Source organism: Aptenodytes patagonicus, chromosome 13 (assembly GCF_965638725.1).
Source record: "Aptenodytes patagonicus chromosome 13, bAptPat1.pri.cur, whole genome shotgun sequence".
Lineage (NCBI taxonomy): Eukaryota > Metazoa > Chordata > Aves > Sphenisciformes > Spheniscidae > Aptenodytes > Aptenodytes patagonicus.
This window is the reverse complement of record NC_134961.1, coordinates 13,111,066-13,127,022: the sequence shown is the minus strand read 5'-3', so window position 1 is coordinate 13,127,022 and position 15,957 is coordinate 13,111,066. Positions and strand designations below refer to the sequence as shown.

The 15,957-nt window shown below is 41.6% G+C and overlaps 1 pseudogene across 1 annotated transcript; it reads left to right on the top strand.

Annotated features, from left to right (window-relative positions):
- The first annotated feature begins 2,155 nt into the window (after positions 1-2,155).
- LOC143166694 (acyl-coenzyme A synthetase ACSM3, mitochondrial-like) lies at positions 2,156-14,631 on the top strand (annotated as a pseudogene). Its single transcript, XR_012996431.1, has 15 exons — positions 2,156-2,188; positions 3,634-3,801; positions 4,053-4,255; positions 5,552-5,759; positions 6,625-6,768; positions 7,650-7,806; positions 8,084-8,130; positions 8,680-8,758; positions 9,743-9,866; positions 10,618-10,698; positions 10,844-10,953; positions 12,440-12,564; positions 12,673-12,772; positions 13,424-13,535; positions 14,179-14,631. The product of XR_012996431.1 is annotated as an acyl-coenzyme A synthetase ACSM3, mitochondrial-like (transcript).
- The last annotated feature ends 1,326 nt before the right edge of the window (positions 14,632-15,957 follow it).

Genomic DNA, 15,957 nt, shown 5'->3' with positions numbered 1-15,957 from the left:
GCGTAGCAACAACTAAAACATCGGTGTGTTATCAACTTTATTCTCATCCTAAACCCAAAACACAGCACTGTACCAGCTACTAGGGAGAAAATTAACTCTATCCCAGCTGAAACCAGGACATGAGGTACCTGGGAAAGTATTTGAGGGCTGCTCCTCTGCTTATATTTGGTTGTCTGTTGCACTTACAGAGCTACTTATTATGGATCTGATTCAGAACATGCTGAAGTCAGGAAAAACTCTCATTGCTTAGCCAATGTATTTTTAATGTCTGTATTTCTTCAGTGCCTTCTCTGTGAGGCTCCCATCTCTGCCTAAGTGCCAAGTTGTAGCTCACGTAAAATACTACTTTGTGGGTTAAACTAGAATATTTTGCCATTGATTTTCAGTGGTAGCACAATTTCATGCAGCTAATATCCGTACAGTAAACTGAAGGTACCAAATGTACTATTTCATCCTTAGGACAGCTATCAACTGTGTCTGTGAACTATCAGGCCTCCCTAGCTAGTCTTTTCAGAACATGTTAAGAAATATCTTACAAAAATATTAAGAAGGCACCATTTACTAAGAAATGGTTATTTCTGTAAATATCTGCCAGTCTGTAATTGTAGCAGAAACATCTTTGACCCTTAAACTGTGCTGAAATTTGTGAACTGTACACCCAAAGCTTTGGCCTCTAGAGGGGACCAGGTGTTCTGGTGGTTGTTTCATTGGCACAGGCAAGGACAGAGCTGACTTGAGGACAGATGGGTCCAGATTAGTAGAACCAAACTGATAGCTAAAGAAATTGCCTCCAATAATGACTCTTCCTTCCTCTTGAGGAGCGGTAAGTGCTGCTTCGCTTCTTCACGCCCTTAGACTAAAGGAAGAAAGATTTGGTATCTTTCTGGGTACTGCTAAAAGGAAGGAGTGTTCGTAAAGGTGGTTGATGTGGTAGCCTCCATTTTCCTGGGGGTGAAGGATCTTGGGTGGCAGATTGCTTCAATTTAGGTTTTTTTCATGCCTGGTGTGAGTGGGGCTGGGTTTCAAGTGAACTCTTTCCTATCAATCGCAAAGGCTTTGGGTTGTAATGCACCTTGAGACGTGTTCTATTAGCACTTGTACAGGGTGCCTAAGGAAAGCAGAGGGAGCTGTGTATTCAGGCTGCTTGCAAGGTAAGATCACACGTAAATACAGATGCAGCAATCAGGTACTAAAGAAGAAAAAAAAAAAGCAGAAAGATAAGTCTCCTGTTTGACTTTATGGTCTTTTTCTCTTTGTAACAGGCTCTTTTCCAAAGATGTCTTTCAACTAACATCCTAGGAGGGTTAAAGAGCACCTTTCAGAAGAACAGGTGTCCTGGTTTCAGCTGGGATAGAGTTAATTTTCTTCCTAGTAGCTGGTACAGTGCTGAGTTTTGGATTTAGGATGAGAATAATGTTGATAACACACTGATGTTTTAGTTGTTGCTGAGCAGTGCTTACACTAGTCAAGGACTTTTCAGCTTCCCATGCCCTGCCAGCGAGAAGCTGGGAGGGGGCACAGCCAGGACAGCTGACCCAAACTGGCCAAAGGGACATTCCATACCATGGGACGTCATGCTCAGTACATAAACTGGGGAAAGCTGGTCGGGGGGGCCGCTGCTCGGGGGCTGGCTGGGCATCGGTCAGCGGGTGGTGAGCAATTGCATTGTGCATCACTTGCTTTGTGTATTGTTGTTGTTGTTGTTTTCCCTTCCTTTTCTGTCCTATTAAGCTGTCTTTATCTCAACCCATGAATTTTACTCTTCTCCCCCCACCCCAATTCTGTCCGCATCCCACTCGGCGGAGGGAGTGAGCGAACGGCTGTGTGGTGTTCAGCTGCCTACCGAGTTAAACCACAACAGGGAAAAACTAACAAGGCCTGTTTGATCTGAACAGGCCATGTTGTAAGCTCAGAACACAGCCTAAAGCTACCAGAGCACAGGTAGGATGACAAAACCATTTGCTTAGAGAGCTGGTTTTCCCCTGTCTGCCACTGAAACAAATAGCAGTCAACTCACAATCCTCCTGGAAACCTCCTGCCAGAGAATAGGCACCATTTTGGAAAGGGCTTCTAACCTCTATGTCCTAGAAGGAAACTGGAGCAAGAGGAGGATCATACAGCAGTCAGTCCCGCCAGGACAGATTTGCAATGAGAAATGGAGTGGGATTTAGCAGAACTGAACAGAAAAGTGAAACTGATGGAGTACAGTGTTTTCTCTTAGACATACAGCAGATTAGGTCACATTTCTGCACATTTCTTCATCAGTGCTAACTAGTTCTGGCTCTTTCATTTTGTGCTTTACAGTTTGAGAGCTACAGAAACTCTGCCTTCCGCAGAAGTCACAGGCCAGTCAGCAGGAAACGTTGGATGCAGGACAAATACAATTCTTGGGTCTTCTGCTTTGTTACCGCTCGCACCCTGGAAATTGTGTGGTCGAGAGCCATTGACACGTGCCTCACATGTGAGCACCTTCTGTTTGCATTTCTCTGTTTTGCCTCACAAATACAGTGATTTTAGAGTGATGTCACTTACTGTTATTTATTGGCATTGAACACTTCAAGCTGTCACTTGCAATACATAATGCAAAGGTGAAAGTTACTGCGTAGTATCCCTGTGAGAGAGGTACGTACTGTTGGCTGTTAAACAAGGAGAAGGTCATGGCACAGAAAGATTTAAAAGCAAAGCTGGCTCCATTGAATTGAGGGAAAAGATTCCTTAGATTTCATGTGGTGGGTAGATTCTTAAAGACTTGATTACGCTCAAAACAAGTTTATCAGAAGATTCTGCATCTATGAGTAAAGATCCAGTTTTCTTGACTTCCAAGGCTGGGCTTTAAATAACTGCAGTATCATCCATTCTGTCTCTTCCACATCTACCTGTATGTTGTGTAGGAAAGACTAGGAGAAACTGAAAGTCCTGGAATTTTCTTTGCAAGTTTGTTTTACAATATGTATCTTTTTCAAAGTTGCACACTTCAGCTGAAGTGCAAAGCAATTGGAATTCTTTGGCATGTCACCTTTGCTTGCCTAGTGTTTATTTTGTGTTTATTCCATGCCCTCAGTGCAAATAGAACTCACAAGGAAATAAATCAGAGATTCATCAGTTTTACTGGTGTGTAAGTTCAGTGTGAATCGCCATCTAGTGTATATTTAAGACATAGCATAATTACAGAGACCGTTTTAAATCAAGGGGATAAACAGTGTCCTAAGTGGCATTTTATTTCTGTAAGCAGGCAAAGTAAAATATAAAATTTACAGGAATCAAGAGATAGATATTTAGAAAAGGACTGGCAAGTGAAAGTTTAGAGAGGAGATATGAGATTCATACATCAGCTGACAAAGTAGAGGACAAAGATTATCATGAAAAAACAGTGCACAATCTCTTTGCCCAAAAAGGAGGAACACCTACTTTAAGAATCACATAAAATAATAAACAACCTATTTATTCAAGCTGGTTTGCATTAATTTATCCAACATCACAAACTAGACAGCATCCAATACCTGGTTGTTTTTAACTGTATTTTCTTTCATTTCAGATGACTGATTCCTGTTGGTGTGCATCTGATTTTTTTCCCCACTGTCTGATAAAACATCATTTATTAGGAGAACATTTATTAAATCATGGATTCCTTAGTGTTTGCGGATTCTCAGGTCACCTTGCAGATTATTCCATGGATGCAACAGGCGGCTTACATCTCGGATTATTTCGTATTATGGCTCTATAAACCAGTGTAAAAAGGAACTGCCAGAATATTTCAACTTTGCAAGTGATGTCTTAGATGAGTGGTTGCAGCTGGAAAAGGTAGTATTTTTCTTTTACTTCATAGACATTGGAACAAATCTTAGATTATACAAATCAATTTTCCTGATGAATACTGGATAATATTAGCTGCAGAGCAGAATGCACTATTTTGTTTTCTTTGTCAGAAATATAGGCATCACTTTAAGAGACTAGTTGCCAGGGATTATTTGCTTAGTCTGGAGTTATTTTGGATTGAAATTAAACCTTTTAAGGATTGTCTTCTTATTTTAATGTCTTCTGTTGCATTCTAGGATGGAAGACAAGCAGCAAATCCAGCTTTTTGGTGGGTAGATGATGAAGGAGAGGAGGTGAAGTGGAGCTTTGAAGAGTTGGGATTTCTGTCTAGGAAAGCAGCTAATACACTTTGTGAGGCATGTGGTTTGCAGAGAGGAGGCAGAGTTATAGCCTTGTGTTCCTGAATGGTGGTTACTGAATGTAGCCTGTATCCAAACAGGTGAGTAACCTTACTGATCTCTTGGATGCAGAAAGAAAATAAATAGAAGATACGAAAAATATGCTAAATTAATTTGAAAAAAATGTAAACAGGAATATGCTGCTGTGCCCTGTACAATTCAGCTTTTGCATAGAAGGAAAATTGGCAGCACTCACACAGGAACCAAAGCAACGTTGTACTAGGTGCTGAACAGACACGGCCCAGTTAAACGGCATCCTCAGCTGAAGCCAGTGAAGGTTGAATGGTTACACTCTAAGGCCAGATTTGACCAGATACATTATCAGTGTGGACAGTTTTAATACAATAAGTTATATGACTAGACTGGTTAATAATTCAATACAATATTTTTTTGCTCTGCTGTTACAGTTTTGTAAACTCTTAGGAAGAATTTGACCCATTGCATTTTTAGACTGCTAAACATCCATGATGGAACAATTCAGCATCAACAGGGACATGATCAAGTATTTTTGTCCCAGTTTTAAGCTCTGTGATTCTTGCAGGCTAAGACTCAGGGAATCCAATTCTATCGTATCCAAGATTTTCTGGACTATGGCATGGGAATATCATTCAGTATCTCAGTGCCTCAGTATCCCAATTGTAAAATTTGGTAGACACCTCTGAAGGTGCAAGAAGACTGAAATCAATCTGTAGGTCAAGTCTATTGAAATCCTTGGGAAAAGGAGGTACAGAAATGCACTAAATTGATCCCCCCCCCAATGTGATTTCAGTCACATTGTACTCAGTATCCAAACTTATGTTTGTTCACATTACAAAATGAATCCAAGCTTGAGGGATATGTTGACTGGGCAAGCAATGTGTGTAAGCTACCTGACCTCAATCTATTTATCCCATATCAGAGGTATTAATTCCTTACTGAAATGAATAACGGCTTTATTCCAGATGTAAACATAATCCAAATGCTGGCCTTATTCATATATTTAAGGGGATGATAATCTCAACATTTCCTTCCTGAGTTACGAATCATGAAGGCAGTGCTCAAAAACACTTTAAATCTAGATTGTACTCATGATCTAGATACCTTGAATATGGATGACACAAAACTCAACATCAGCGTTGCTGGGTTTGGAGGGCTTTCAGAGCCAGGTGATCCCCGGTCATTCCTAGGCTACAAATTCACCCAAGCTCTGCCTTCAAACATGAGTTATACTTGACTGCTGTTTCTCAAAGAATAAGTTTTTGGCAAGTAGCTCAGCTTTTCTATGGCTGGGGTCATGTCCTGTGAACATAATAAAGAGAAATGGTCAATTTTCTAAATTGCTTGTTGCTTTTTTCCAGGAATTGTCTTTATTCCAGGAACATCCCAATTAACAGCCAAAGAAATCTTACACCGATTCCAGGCTTCGAAGGCCAAGTGCATCATTACCAATGATACACTGGCACCTGCAGTGGAATCTGTCATGCCTAACTGCCAGTTTCTGAAAAGTAAACTAATTGTAGCCAAAGGGAGCAGAGATGGGTGGCTGAACCTCAAAGAACTCTTTGTGTGAGTATCCAGCTGTTTTACCATCATCCCTGTGAGGTGAAGGAAGCTGTATCAGTCAGGTGACATTCCTGAGTTTTGGGATTAATTTCCAAAATACAAATGAGTTGCATTTTTGCATCCCTCTGCCGCCAACTCACTATAATCACTGCATTAAGTACAAATCCCTCCAACATGCTTTTTGGGAGCTGTATTCAGGTCTTTCAGCTTCTCCTTACTCAGCAGCTTGACAGCTTCTAAAAGCTCTCAGCTTCTACTGTGATCACAAGACAAGCACACAGACTACTAATCTTGTAGTTGTTTTGTGCTTGTCTTCTAGAGCGCAGCCTAATGCCTCTTGAATTCAATGAGAAGATACCCATTGCCAGCTCTCGGTGCTCAACTAACATGGCATCAGTTATTTCTTCCCTTGACTATCTTGATAGCCCAGACAATCTGAATTGTTCATCAGTCTCTTGAACCTAAATGGTATAATACGTGTCTAAGACCACCTTACCCTGGCATAATAGCCTGAATATGGCCCCCATTGACTTCAGATTGGGAGATGGTACGTGTCAAGGCAGAAGTTGTTTTTGAACCTGCTGTTCCATAACAAGCACCTTGAGTGCCCTTGCCAAATAGTTGTAGACAAAGTCACTGAAATATGCTGTAGGTGCTCACATCTTGAAAGTTATGGCATACAGAGCACACTTCTGACTAGCAAAATGTGCTCGCTAACTCTTACCTGTGGTATGCGATGCATCTGTTTATTTAGTGAGATCGTATAGTTTTGGGCCATTTTCCTGTTTATCTCCTAAACCTTAAAAAAATACTGCTTCCTTTGTGAAAAACTACATGTAGTAACTGTCATATACTATTCCTTCTGAAGGGTGAAATCTGCTGACCATAAAAGTGTCAAGACAAGGAGCCAAGACCCAATGCTGATCTATTTTACTAGTGGAAGTACAGGCTCTCCAAAAATGGTGGTGGAGTCCCACAGCAGTTATGGCATCGGATTTGTAACCAGTGGCAGGTACACCCTGCTGTTGCTCCCAGTGTCCTGATTAAGTGACATGATCACAATTAAATTGAAAATGTGACCGTAAAAACTCCAGTAAATGTAGGCATTTCATGAGTGTAGGATCTTGCTTCTTCCTCACCTTTCCCTTCTCACGGTGAAACCCTCGTTATTAAAAGCTTCTTGAAGACTTAGTTGAGATCATCAAACACAGTGTTCTGTTGCTCAGAGGGCTGACTGCGGAGTAGCAATAAGGATAGCGTCCTTCTAGCAAAACCAGATAAAGTCAAGTGCTTTAGTATTATGTAAACCTTCCTTGAGAACCAAAGCAACCTTGGACCATAGCATTATACCTTAAAAGTTACAGTTCAGTTTGAATCTGTAGCTTGGCACTGATTTGCTTTCATTGAACATCTTTCTTTTATTTATGCTTCCCAAGGAGTGAGAAATCTGAATGAAAATCAAAGGATACATTTCCCAAGGCATTCTGAGTTGGAAGTTGGCGGTATAGAGTCCGTAGAAGTAATTTGGTTAGTTTCCTAGAGAAATAAGCTGTGATTTAGCTGATGTCTCTAATCCACAAGGTGGGGAAAGCCTACTCCAGATGATCTGTTTGGTTTTTGATCTAGATTCAGATTCTACAACTCAAGCCAAGGATGTTTTGCACTGTTCAGGAGAAAAGCAAACGCTGGAAATGTTAAACAGGAGGGAATGAAGGGAAATAAGAGAATGTTTAAGATTCTCTTCAACTCTTAAAAACTTTCTAAAAAGCTGCACTTGTTGACACCACATCTTCTAATGGAAGCCTCCTGCCCTTTCCTTTAATTATGCTGTGACCTGTGCCTGAGTCTCTCGCACTGTATGAAGCATTTTTTTCATCTCTGCTTTATCATCAGGTACTGGATGAACTTGCCTTCTTCAGATGTAATGTGGAATACCTCTGATACTGGCTGGGTAAAGTCAGCTCGGAGCAGTGTTTTTGCACCATGGATCTGTGGATCATGTGTCTTTGTACACAATATGCCACAGTTTAAATCAGCCATTATTGCAGAGGTAAGCGTAACAGTTTATACTGTAAGTTTTATTTCCATTTTGCATAAATGAAGCAAACAAGTTGGGCCCCAGTGCATAGGTACCCACTGCTCTGTAGCAGCAGTACTTCCCACATCCCAAGCAATCATCCCTCCCTTTGGTGCCCAGCAAGCTAGAGGAATAAGTGTTTTCCCTCCTGGTTAGGCCATGTGACCATGGCTACAGTGTTAGAGGAGATGTGGTGAAAGATGCAGGATAAAAAGAACTCAGGATCACTGCTGACTTGTCCCATACTTAGCCTAAAGCTCACTTTGGTTATGGACTTCCAGCTACTTTGGGCTCAGGGTGAGCATGGGCCAGTAATCAGAGTATGGCATAGACCTGAATCAGGGCCCTGTTGTCCTGACTTTTCAGTGAGTTGCCAGAATGCTTATTCCTCCTCTCTGCCATTTCACAAAACCAGTCAGCTGGCCTATTCTCCTCAACATTGGCCTCTTGTGTGGAGAGGAGACCCAGACTTCCCCAAGAATAAAATTGGAAAAGTTTTGGTCTTATCCATTGTCACTTAGCCTTGAGCCTGGGACACAATTGCCTTGGGAAGCAGAAAACAATCTTAATTGGAACTACTACTCTCAGTGGTCATTCATTTACATGAGTGATTTTTGTTGGACAGAAAGTACTGTATTTTCTACAGCAGTGGGACTGACTGGTACAGCCACTCTGCAGTCAGGACTCATAGTCACCAATCCATAGTCATTCTCTGTGTTGAATGTGTTGCATTTTTAGGGTTTTCATTTTGCAGACATTGAGCGCATAAGTTGTGTTAATCACCTGCACATTTACAAGGTCAGACCCACCATTACATCTTCTTTTCAACAAAATAACTTTTTCTAGACTCTCAAGATACCCCATCACTGCCTTTTGCAGTGCTCCCACTGCCTGACTGCATGCTGATCCAACATGATTTGAGCAGGTACTGCACATCTGTCTGTTGCAAGGGTAGCAGAGAGAGGCTGGGATATAACGCTGTGACAGCTCTGGCTGTTTAGTTCCTTATGTTACTTAATTTTTATCAATTAAAGGAAAACTAATTAGCAAAATTTGCTGTCAGAAAAGAAAGCTATGTTCTGAAATATGAGAATATGAGAATAACATCTTAGGCCATTCAGGCTTCAGGAATAAGTCTTTGAAAAGACAGCACAGAGGCAACAAGTGAGATTTTTTTGAGTTGTTACTTCCTCTGAACTTATGGTTCACAGTTAAATTTAAGTCAAGGTTTCAGGCAGCACTGGATCAGGGAATTACTGGAGTACAGTGGAGTTGTTTCCATATACTTGAGAATGAAGTGAGCAGTTAGAAGCCTTTCACATGCTGAAAGTTACTTGGCAGCTGTTCCCGCCAGTTGGTTACACTGTAAAATACTCAGCTTATGACAAGTAGTCAGTGTGATTTGTAAGGAGTTTTCACATCTTCAGTAAGGTACTTACTCTTCCTACACAGGTCTTTCATCCTGACAAAAGCCAACCCTGGTTTAGCAGAGAGCTCAGGCTCTGTGTTCCTATTCAGCCTTCCTTTTGCTCTAGAAAATTCTCAGTGTCTTATTTGATCTCGGATGTCGGCACATAACTCAGCGTTCCACAAACATCTGATGTGCTTGTTCAGATTTCTCCTTTCTTGTCAGCTCTTCCAAGAAAACACCTTTGCTCACTCGTTTTTCCAGCAAAAAAACCCTACTTCCAGTGACACAGAGATAAACCACATTATCCTCAGTGGTAACACGAGCAATCTAGGAGTCCAATCCAGGACTATGTAACAGGATGATTATTGTCATTTCCAAAGTAGCTTGTTAAGCTTTAGGCGTACTTACTTTGAAAGTTGAGGGAGGCTGCCCAGTTAAGACCATTCACTGCTCTTTTCAGAAGTTAAGAAAATTATTTCATTTGCTATTCCTCTCAAGCTACAAGTTCACGAGTCTGAAACACTGTGTATCTGGAGGAGAACTGCTCAATCCTGAAGTGATGGCGAAGTGGAAAATCCAGACAGGGCTGGATATCTATGAAGGTTATGGCCAGACTGAAACAGTATATTTGCATTAATTCTTGCAGTATGCCCTTTCAAAGGTAATATCAGAGGCACAATGTGCTTGATAAATCAATGGAAAAGGTGAGAATCGTTTAAATGAACTTTTTTAAAAAGAGGCTATATATAATTATATAGTTCCAAAATCAACTAGCTGCATATTTTAACATTTATAGGAAATACTATGACTACAGAGTTCAGCCCCCAGCAAAAACCATGCTAGAGATTACCTCAGATCAAATAACTTGTAGTAGATCCCTTCATCATCTTTACTTAAAAGGCAAAACTAAAAAAAAAAAAAAAAATTTGCTCTGGGTATCAATTTGGCCTGTCCAAGGTTTTAATGAAAAATATTAAATCAGTTCACATCTCAGACTTCTCTGTAAGTGAATGTTAACGAACCTATTAAGAGTCAGATTTCAGGCATTCTCTCCTCTTACCCTTGATACGGTCCCAAGTTAATTGTCCCATATTGAAATAAGATCTGTAATAATTTCACATCTGCTGTCTTGCAAATTCAAGTGTTTGCAGAAGAACCCACTGGCTCAGACTGAGCACAAGCAATCTCATTCCTCAGGGCTGACCTGAAATGCCTGTCAACCCCTCTCTGATGTGTTGGAGAACCACAGTGCTTTAGTCCTGATTCAGCCCTTGTCACGACAAAGTCATGAAGAGGTGTTGTGCCTAATGCAAACAATAATGAAGTCTACAAGTTGTTGCAAAAATTAAAAAAAAAAAAAATCTATTATGCAGGTGACAATATATGCCAATATGAAAGGAATGGAAATGAAACCTGGCTCTTTGGGAAAAGCTGTTCCCCCTTAAGATGTGCAGGTATGTTGATATGTCACATGTGAGCTCAGCTGCAGTTGTGGGTACAAGAGTAAGGGAATGCTGTCTGTATCCCTTCTCTGTCCTGCACTGTGCTATAACAGATAATTCACTGAGCAATAGTAATAATGATACGTCCTTTCTGCAGATCATAGATGACTCTGGGGCTCTTCTGCCTGCAGGAGAAGGCAGCAACATTGCTGTCCGAGTTCAACCAACTCGGACAACCAACCATTCTGTCTATTCTCTGACTACTTGGTAAGTCTGAGTTGGTCTGTCTGTGCCTGTTGAGAAGCTCAAGAGAGACCCAGGGCAAAGTTCTGTTGACTTACCCAAGGAGCCGAATTTCATCCAGGATCTTCACAAGGTCTCACTAGGTGGCTTGAGGGCTTTGAGCCTGATCAGTACATTGTTCTGCTATTCCAGGAACAGACTGACTGGCAGAGTATAGCTTCAAGATGCAACGTGAACTAGTGGGTACCTTGTTCCAGACCAATGCCTGGCAGTCGCCATGGGCTTCGTGTTCAGTGCATCACTCCTTTCCCTTCCATTCCACTCCTATCCTTGGTTAAAGATTAATGAAGGAAGCCCATAAAGGCTACTCTAATACATCGGAAGCTCAGGGAGGTTTCCAAAGAGCACAAGTATCTTATTCCCTCATACCACTGTCAGAGGTACCCACAGATTGATCTTTTAAATCTGTAAAAGTTACACATTCTAGCATGCACGTATCTCTGGTGTCAGAGAAACCCTTTGTACAGCTGCCTGTCACGCAGACGATGGTGCACAAGATCAACAGCACAAAGACAAGCTACAGCACAAAACCCTCAAGTGTAGATGATCACATGGTTTTGTGGAAGTGGCATACCTAATCTAGCATTACTATTTGAATGGGAATGCTCTACCCACTGAAAGCAGAACAGGCTTAAAAAAGCATGTCAGAAGAATGGCCGTTTTGGTTCAGGTCAAAGGTCCATCTAAGCTAGTATTCCGTCTGTGGTGGTGCTGAGTTGTAGTACATACTTAAGAAAACACTAGAATAGGGCAAATATAAAGATATTCTCCACTGCATTTGAACTATCATGTTGAATAAGCTTTGGGGAACCTATCTATGTGCTTAATCCTCTTCTGAACCCCCATAATATTTGGATATTTGTAGCATCCTCAAACAACAACTTGCACAAAGTAATTGCTCATTATGTGATAAAAAACTTCTTTTGGTTCAGTACTATTACTTCGATTTTTTGTTATGTCTTCTGTTGTCAAGGTGTTTTTCCTGTGTAATCTAGACCTGATAGATCAATGTAGATAATGAAATTTTTCCTGTAGGTCACCTCATTTGTGTTTTGGTCTTGAAGGTTGGGGTAAAAAGTTTCCATTGACAGGAGGTTGTTGTGGCAACCCCCTGCAATGATAAGTTGTTTCTCTGAAGAGAGTGGGTTATACATTTTAGTAATTTGCTGTGACGGATGGGCATTCTGATAGAGCAGGCCTTTTTTCCCTAGAACATGTATCCATATATACACAAAAGCTCTTTTCTACCTCTCACATATTTCCACCACAAAACTGCTAATTAATACAGCTCTGTTTTTTTTAATTGAAGACATAAAATAGTATTGAACATACTCATTTTGAGAACAACTTAAAAAATTGTCTTGATCATTTTTAGCACGACTGCAAAGTAAATGCATTACATTTCTCTAACAGTCGGATATATTTTTTTTAAATGCTTGATTGTTGTCAGGATAATCCAGAGAAAACTGCCTCTGTGCGTGGAAATTTTTATGTCGCTGGGGACAGAGGGATTATGGATGAAGAAGGATACGTCTGGTTTGTTGGAAGAGCTGACGATATAATTAATTCTTCTGGGTAAGTCAGTTGGTTTTAGATTTGCTCATTTGCCTGTTAAAATTCAATCTGGAAAGACCAACTGAATGGCTAGCTCGCTACGGCTGTCATATCTGCTTTTTCTCCTAGGTATAGCATTGGCCCATTTGAAGTCGAAAGTGCATTAATACAACTCCCTGCAGTCTCAGAGTCAGCTGTTGTCAGCAGTCCTGATCCAATTTGAGGGGAGGTAAAAAGAAAAAAAAAAAAAAGACATAGAAAGAAATGCACTTTATTCTAAGCATCAAGTTCCCTATATGTACTAGGCTTCCTTGGAATTAAATATGTTGCAGATTTTTGAAATTAAAATGGGTTAAAAAATTTTAAAACCATACCTTGACAGATCTTAGAATTTCAGAATTATTTCCTTGTTTGCAGGGTTTGATGTGGAAAAAAAGTTTGGCTCTTCAGACTTATTGTGGCATCTTTTTGTCTAAGAAATAGAATTCAGATTATTTATCTTTTTGTTACTAAGCCCAGGGTGGCAATGATACCCAGAGTGTTTAATTTTTCTTTTTATATTTTTCAACTTTGCAACATTTCTTTGAGCCCTGGGGTGAGATTTCCAGCTGGGTTTTTTTCTGTTCTACAACTTTTTGAAAGTTTAGTAATGTATAAAGTTAAGAAGAAAAAAAAGTGGAAAAACAGCAAAAAATCCTATGCTGCAGAATATGTCCTTCATAACATCGCATTCTGTAATAAACAGCCAATGAAAAGGGAAATTGAAGAAAAAACTCAAATTTTTGCATTTCTGATTTTTGATACTCAGTTTTGGCAACAAATTTATCCCTTTATTCCCACATCTGGAAGTTGATGGAGTGCCTTAACTTTTGTGGCACAGGTAGTCAAAGCCGCCATTGTTTTAGCTCCTGCTTTTGTATCGCATTATCCAGAAAAATTAACTCATGAGCTTCAGCAAGAAGGTGACTGCACCTTACAAGTATCCGAGGAAGGTAAGTACACCACAAAACGAGAGGTCTTCTAGCTGTATCAAAAATTGAACAGTTTTTGTCCTGCCTCGGCTTCTTTTCAACTGCATTCTGACAAACACTCCAACCTTAGTTAAATAAAATAACATAAAAGTAAATTACAGGGTCTGTTGCAGCGGTAGCCTTGGGTTCACTGTATGTGCTGGAAAGGCCCCAAAGGGAGGAACTGGTAATGTAACTTATCTTTATCAGGGTCCAGTCTTCCTTTCATGAAATACTAGGGTTTTCACGGCGACTCAGATGGGCAAGGCGTTCAGCTCTTACCAGTTCCTCCCTTGAGCTCTGTTCAGACTCTCAGCCAAAGCAAAGGGGAAATTCCTGCTGGCATCAGAGGGGTTGGAATCCATCCCTTACAACCAGGAAAGACACCAGTAACTCCCTGTCCTGACAGCTGAAGCACCCATCTCTTCAGGATTGTGGTACTTGTCCCTGCAAGTACTGCCCGTGCAGTCAGCTAAGATGTGTTGTAAGGAATTTCACCATCCCAGCCCCAAGCTGTGCAGCTTCCCATCTTTTTACCCCAGCCATAATAAAAGTGTGTCTTCCCTTGCACCTGGGAGATTAATCAGAATGTATTTGGCTGAAAGTGAGCATTTTTGCCTTTCAGGTGGAGTTTGTTCAGGATCTGCCAAAGACAGCTACTGGGAAAATCCAGAGAAAGGTTCTAAGGAACAAAGAGCAGGGAAGAGTATAATGTGATCTGGAAACTGAGGAGAGAAAATTTCCATCATCCGTACCAGCCTTAGCACATCACACTTGGCATGTGGTCATGACCCATAGGAGAACATATGGAAAAACAAGCTATGGAAAAAAAAGGAGATAACACTCATATGGCTTGAGGACGTGTGGTATTAGAACCACTTTTGCCATCGACCTACAAATTTTCAGAACGGAGAAGGTGCAAGTAATTAAGAATGAGGAATGGGGGAGAGAAGGGACACATCCGGGAGCTTACAAAGGTTTAATTTTTTTACTGGAATTAGTATAAACAGCTTCCTTTAAAATAAAAAAAAAGTGTAACTACAACATTTTGATAATTACAAATAAATGAGAAATTAATAAAAATAATCTTTGTCCTGTAGTGGGTATCAGCAGCGAAGTGATATTCTCTCTTCAAAAACTATCACTGTAATATTCCCACATTCTTTCTGAGTGGAATCATAGAATCATAGAATAGTTTGGGTTGGAAGGGACCTCTAAAGGTCATCTAGTCCAACCCCCCTGCTGTGGGCAGGGACATCTTCCACTACATCAGGTTGCTCAGAGCCCCGTCCCACCTGACCTGGAATGTTTCCAGGGATGGGGCATCCACCACCTCTCTGGGCAACCTGGGCCAGTGTTTCACCACCCTCAGCGTAAAAAATTTCTTCCTTAGATCTAGTCTAAATCTGCCCCCCTTTAGTTTAAAGCCATTCCCCCTTGTCCTGTTGCAACAGGCCCTGCTAAAAAGTCTGCCGCCATCTTTTTTATAAGCCCCCTTGAAGTACTGACAGGCTGCAATAAGGTCTCCCCGAAGCCTTCTCTTCTCCAGGCTGAACAACCCCAACTCTCTCAAACTTTCTTCATAGGAGAGGTGTTCCATCCCCCTGATCATTTTTGTGGCCCTCCTCTGGACCCGCTCCAGCAGGTCCGTGTCTTTCTTATGCTGAGGGCTCCAGAGCTGGACGCAGTACTGCAGGTGGGGTCTCACCAGAGCAGAGTAGAGGGGCAGAATCCCCTCCCTCGACCTGCTGGCCACGCTGCTTTTGATGCAGCCTGGGATACGACTGGCCTTCTGGGCTGCGAGCGCACATTGCTGGCTCATGTCCAGCTTTTCATCCACCAGTACCCCCGAGTCCTTCTCGGCAGGGCTGCTCTCCATCCCTTCATCCCCCAGCCTGTATTGATACTGGGGGTTGCCCCGACCCAGGTGCAGGACCTTCCACTTGGCCTTGTTAAACCTCATGAGGTTCACACGGGCCCACTTCTTGAGCTTGTCCAGGTCCCTCTGGATGGCATCCCGTCCCTCTGGTGTGTCGACCGCACCACTCAGCTTGGTGTCATCTGCAAACTTGCTGAGGGTGCACTCGATCCCACTGTCTGTGTCATTGATGAAGATATTAAACAGTACTGGTCCCAATACGGACCCCTGCGGGACACCACTCATCACCAATCTCCATCTGGACATTGAGCCATTGACCACTGTCCTCTGGATGCGACCATCTGACTAATTCCTCACCCACCGGAGAGTCCACCCATGAAATCCATAGCTCTCCAGTTTAGAGAGAAGGATGTTGTGGGGGACCGTGTCAAAGGCCTTACAGAGGTCCAGATAGACGACATCTGTAGCCCTTCCCATGTCCACTGATGTAGTCACTCCATCGTAGAAGGCCACTAGGTTAGTCAG